Below are 5712 nucleotides of genomic sequence, written 5' to 3'. Positions count from 1 at the left end.
TTCATCATCATCTTTGTTGTAAAATTCTTTGCTTATTTGAAAGATCTCTCTTTCTTCTGATTTGCATTTGAGAGTAAACCTTTCTTCCCACCATGTTTATTAGCCATTCATATTTTTCCTCTTAGGAGTTTTCTATTTTATGTCCATACTTATTTTTCTACCGGAGATTTAGTGGTTCTCTTATCAATTTGCATGTGCTTTTCAGATACAGATATTAACAATGGGTGGGGTATTTTTTTGGTAACGATTTTATTGGGATATCACTTACATACTATGCTATTCACCCATTCAACATGTACAATTCAACGTTTTTTAGTGCATTGACAAATTTGTGCAACAAATCAATTTTAGGACATTTTCATCACCTCAGAATGAAACCCTGTGCCTTATAGCTACCCCTCCTTACTCTCTCGTCCCTTCTTCCAGCCCTAAGGAACCGCTACTTAACTTCCTGTCTCAAAGGATTTGCCTATTTTAGGCATTTAATATAAATGAAATCATATACTCTGGCTTCCTTCGCCTTTTTAATGTTTTCGAGGTTTATCCACGTTGTAGCACGTATCGGAACGCCCTCCCTTTTCATGGCTGAATAAGGTTTCGTTGTATGGGGATGCCATCAGTGGATAGACATTTGAGTTATTGCCACTTTTTGGTTATATGAACAATACTGCTCGGAGCCTTCATGTAAGAGTCTTTGTGTGGATATATTTTTAAAATTTTCTTGGGTGTAGACCTAGGAAGGGGAATTGTTGGATGAAATAGCAGCTCGAGGTTTAAGTGTTTGAGAAACTGCCAGACCGTTCTCCACAATGGCTGTAGCATACTACATTCCCGCCAGCACTCAACGTGGGTTCTGATTTCTCCACATCCTCAATAATACTTGTCATTTTTAATCTTTTTTATTACAGCCAAACTAGTGAATACGAAGAAGTATCTTCTTGTGGCTTTCATTTGGATTTCCCTTAGGGTTACTGATGCTGAGCACCTTTTCATGTGCTTATTGGTCATCTGTATGTCTTCTTAGAGACATGTGTGTTCAGATCCTGTGAATGGGTAGGAATTTTTATCAGACGGATTGGGGCCAGAATGAACCTGCAGTGGGGCAAGACTAAAACAGAGCAGGTTTGACACGTGGTTCCCCCAACCTCTAGCTGCGTGATTTCCGGGTTTCTTAAACTCTTAGCCTGTTTTCAAGTCTTTTAAATAGGGATAAGAATAACATGATGTCATTGTGTGGCTGAAATGAGAAAATACACATGTAGAATTTAGCAAAGTACCTGCTACACGGCACCCATGCAAGCAACGGAAGCTATTTTCATGATTTGTAAAAGGTTACATGGTAAGAACTGTGTTTCAAGAAGATTAATCTGGCCATGTTATTATATTAAATAGATTAAAGAGAGACTGCAGACAGGGGCATCAATTCAGAGAAGACCCAATAGCTTAAGCAAAAAGCAAACGAAATGAGAAAAGTATGTTTTCTGGCCTTTCCTACTACAGACGGGTTTTTCTCCCGTCCACAGCCTGAGCAGCCCTGGAAAGAAGCGATCCGGTGGCTTTTTCAGGTAAATCAAAGGTATTTGCACTGTTTCCCCATGGATTAGTGAGTTAATTAGCTAACTAATTAATTAATTAATAACTCACTAATCCATGGGGAAATCGTGATGAATACATTTTGAATATTTTGATTAACACTTCATAATAACTTGAAGAACTTTAAACGTGTTTATTAACTCTGTCTCTCTGGAGAGAGATAACCTATAAGGCTCTAGTAATTTCAGGGTCATTTATATTATCAGTTAAAATACAGCTGTCTCCAATGCCTGCTCAGGCATTCAATGCCACCACATACCTATAGAGCAACATTATGTGCTGGGCACTGTTCCAGGCACTGAGCATACAGTGGTGAACTCTTTATATCAAAGAGTTCATATCCTAATAAGGTGAAATATTAACAATCTATTCATTCAACAAATATTTATCGAGCACCTACTATATGCTCGGGATGCATTGGTGAACAAAACAAGCAAAAATCCTTGTCCTCATAGAGCTTACATTCTAATGGGAAGATACAGACAATAAGCCATAAACAAAATAAATAAGGAAACTCTACAGTTTGTTAGAAGGTGATAATCGTCATTGAAAAATAAAGCAATGAAGGAGAGTGGGGATCAGGAGCTGGAATCACAACTTTTAGATAAGTTGATCAGGGTCAGCCTCATTGAGAAATGGAAGGAGCTGAGAGAGCGAGCTATGTGGATATCTGAGGGAAGAGAATGTACCGGGCAGGTAGAACAGCAAGTGCAAAGGGCCTGAGGCAGGAGCATTCCCGTTAGAAATAAGGACAACAAAAAGCGGAGCGAGCAAAGGAAAAAAGGAGACGTTAACAGAAGAGCGGTGAGGGGATAGATCATAGATACCATAGGGCTTTTTCCAGGGAAGAGGCAACCATTCATTTCTGAAAGAAACAAATCAAAAGTGCTGATTATATTTCTTGCTAGGCAAAGGACAGGTGCACTGTAAGGCAGAGTCTGTGAACAAAGAAATCTGTGGCCTTCCATAGTGTTTTGGAAAGCGTGGGTTCGGAGATTCGCACTTTTAGAAGCTGGACCGTTTGGGGATGAGTTGACCTTTAGCTAAGGAAGCAGGATTACTCGAGTGTGGCTGTCGCTGATTGGCTGACTTTCTGAAGCAAGGAGCTGTCGCCGCCAAGTGAGAGGCTGTCCCTGATTGATTTTAAAAGAGATTCTGGTTGGTTGTACTATGACCAAAGAACAATTAGTCTTTTCCTTTGTTCAACTTGGAACGAACAAACTTGTCACCCTCCGCTTTGCAAGGCCACTGTAAAGTCTTTGTCTCTTACTCTGAGGGAAAGGGAGAGATACTGGAGGATTTCTGAGCAGAAGGGTGACAGGATCTAATTTACATTTTCCAAGGCTCACTCTGGCTGCTGTGTAGGCAAGGGTGGAAGCAGGGAGACAAGTCAGAAGGCCAGGTTGCTGCCGCCGTCCTGGTGAAACGAGATGTGGCTTGAACCATGGGGCTAGTAGTGGGGGTAATGAGAAGGGCCCCCATTTGGGATATATTTACTTACAGACAACAAATAAGTAAGACAATCCAATTCGGCTAAGTATATGGGAGTGAAAAAATGTTTACCATCACATGAGTGATACGACCAGATGCCCTTATAGAGTAACCCAGGGTGGGGGGCTACTTTAGGAGGGCTGAGGGAAAGACTCTTTGAGGAGGTAAGATATCAAAGATGAAAAGGAGCCAGTTAAGACCTTGAAGGCAGGAGCCGTGTGTGTGTGTGTGTGTGTGTGTGTGTGTGTCAGAGCCAAGACCAGTGTGTTTAGAAGGTGGAAAGGGGTAGGGGAAGAGGCAGCATTTGGGGAGAGGGGGAGAGAAAAGCAGAAGCCAGATCCTTCCAGGCACTGAGTGCACAGAATGGATTGAGAAGAGAGGGCGAGAATAGAATCAGGAAGTTGGAAACAGAGACCGTTCTATACAAGACAGTGTCATCATGGAAGTTCTATGAGGCCTCATTAAAGTAATAAAGTAGAATCCAACCGGGAAGTCTTCATTGTGCTTTGTTTGCCGATTTATGACTCCTATAAATAATGGTATAAGTTAAGGGGCAGCTATGGTGTGTGGACTAGTAAAAGAGACAATCACCTGTCCTCTGACCTTTGGTGAAAAGTCTAGATTACTCTAGAAGCAATAAAACATCTGAACTGTCAAAAAAAAAAAAAAAGAAAGAAAGAAAAGAAAAAAGGAAAATATAAATTAGTCTAGATACTGTCTTTTCCATGACTAAACTCTGATACACGTCTTTCACCATGTGATCATGAAAAACAGTTAATGTTTACTGGGGGGGCTTCCTGAATGCAGGTATAAAAGGCACAGAGAACTCAGGTTGTCCAGATAGCATGACCTGGGATCCAACAGCAGAGGGGTGTGGCACAGGTCCTGCGTCTTTTAGAGTTAGCTCCTCAGGGTAAGGAGAGGGCTTTACCCACCTTTGCAGCCCAGGGCTTCCAGCCTAGCTCCTGGTAAACAGAGGGAGCTGAATAACCCTTTTGTTGAATCTTAATTAAACATGTCAGTTAGATCAACGGTACTGAAATACCAGCATGTTAACTCAGCGAAAGCAGTCACCTTGCAACTTTTGGTTCATCATCCAGTGTGTGGATTAGTCATGCTTCTCTCAATCCTACTACTTCCTTTTTTATATTTCCTGTCTTTGAGCACATCATTTCACTCTGAAAACTCCACTTGTAGGGGAAATCATAGGGAAAGGGAGGAGTTCAATGCAGGCCAATTTTACTACTTTTTAGCAAATAACACTTAAAAAGTTTGATAGAGATTGAAATTTTTATCATATAGAGATCTTAAGATAATGGACCAACTTTTTTTTTTTTTTTTTTTAGGGCTTTCTTTGTGCATTTTATTTACTTCCAAACAATCCTAAGAAGTAGCTAGTATTACTCCCATTACAGAGATGAGGAAACTCTCGCGGAGAGATACAGAAATCTGGCTAGGGTCACAAGCCAGGACGAGGTGGGCATGGAATTCAAATCAACTTGTTTGATTCCCCAATGGCATTGCTACTTACTCCTCTTGGAATAACTTGGAGGCTTTCACTTGTCTTCGCTTCCTTATTTGCTCTTGAAATGTTAAAATATGCGGAGAAACAGTAGGAGCTCTATAAATAAAACATGCCTATATATTTTTAAATGATTAAAGCTGGAAAGTTTAATGTGGCACCAGGCCACTTGTTTAGTGGAAGTAAAGGGAACGCGATTCCCGGCTCCCGTTGCAGAAATCCTGCCGCCCTTTGCAGTGAGCGGTGTCTGGCTCACAGCCCATCTGTGATGGTCACAGCCGAGGGAAGTCCGACCCAGACTGCAGTCAGGGAAAGACAGCGGGGGAGCTTGGGCTGCAGAAGCGAGAACAGGCCGTGGATTCTTGCGGCCCAAATAATCATCCGCTGGGAAAAGCTACTTGTCAGGTAGCAACTATTGGGGGGTGCGGGGGATGGGGGCGGGAGCGACAGGAAATGCAACATTTTAGATTCAGGGTTAAGGCTGGCTAGACTGACCAACCTGTTAAACCTGAAAGAGAGGGTTGTATCTTTAGATGAAACCTGAACAAGGAACCCCCGAGCTCAAGTTGACCGAGGGGAAGGCTTTGTGCATTTGGCAACGTTTACAGGCACACAAGGAAAACACGAGGCGCTGAAGGCATTCCAGGAGGTAGCTGTTGCTCAAATCCACCTGGTAGATCGAGTGTCGCCCTGGAGGGCTGTTTCTGCCCTTGGTTTCCCCTTCTTAAAAAATCGAGGCGCAGGCACGCTGCCCTCAGGCGGGTGAGACACTTTCATGTGGGGGAGGGAAGGGACTGAAAAGGGGGGGAAGCCTGGGATATCACGCTTCGCAGAGGCCCGGGAAAACACCGTGGGAAGAAAGCCCGCAGAGACCTCAAGAGGGTGCCCGGGTCTCGGCCCCGGTAAGCCCCGCGGAGCTCGGAGGCCGCCGGCCAGGGCAGCGCAGCCTCTGCGGGAAGCCGCCCGCCTCGGCCCGCAGCCTGCTCTGCAGGCTCCCGCGGCTGCGGCCGCTCTGCACACCCGGCGGAGGAGGGCCGGGGCGGGGCCGCGGCCGGGGGCGGGGCCGGGGCGGGGCCGCGGCGGGCGGGCGGGCGCGCGGGAGGCGC

The sequence above is a fragment of the Prionailurus bengalensis genome, chromosome B4 (assembly GCF_016509475.1).
Source record: "Prionailurus bengalensis isolate Pbe53 chromosome B4, Fcat_Pben_1.1_paternal_pri, whole genome shotgun sequence".
NCBI classification, from domain to species: Eukaryota; Metazoa; Chordata; class Mammalia; order Carnivora; family Felidae; genus Prionailurus; species Prionailurus bengalensis.
The sequence above is the reverse complement of the archived record's forward strand: the minus strand, read 5'-3'. Positions refer to the sequence as shown.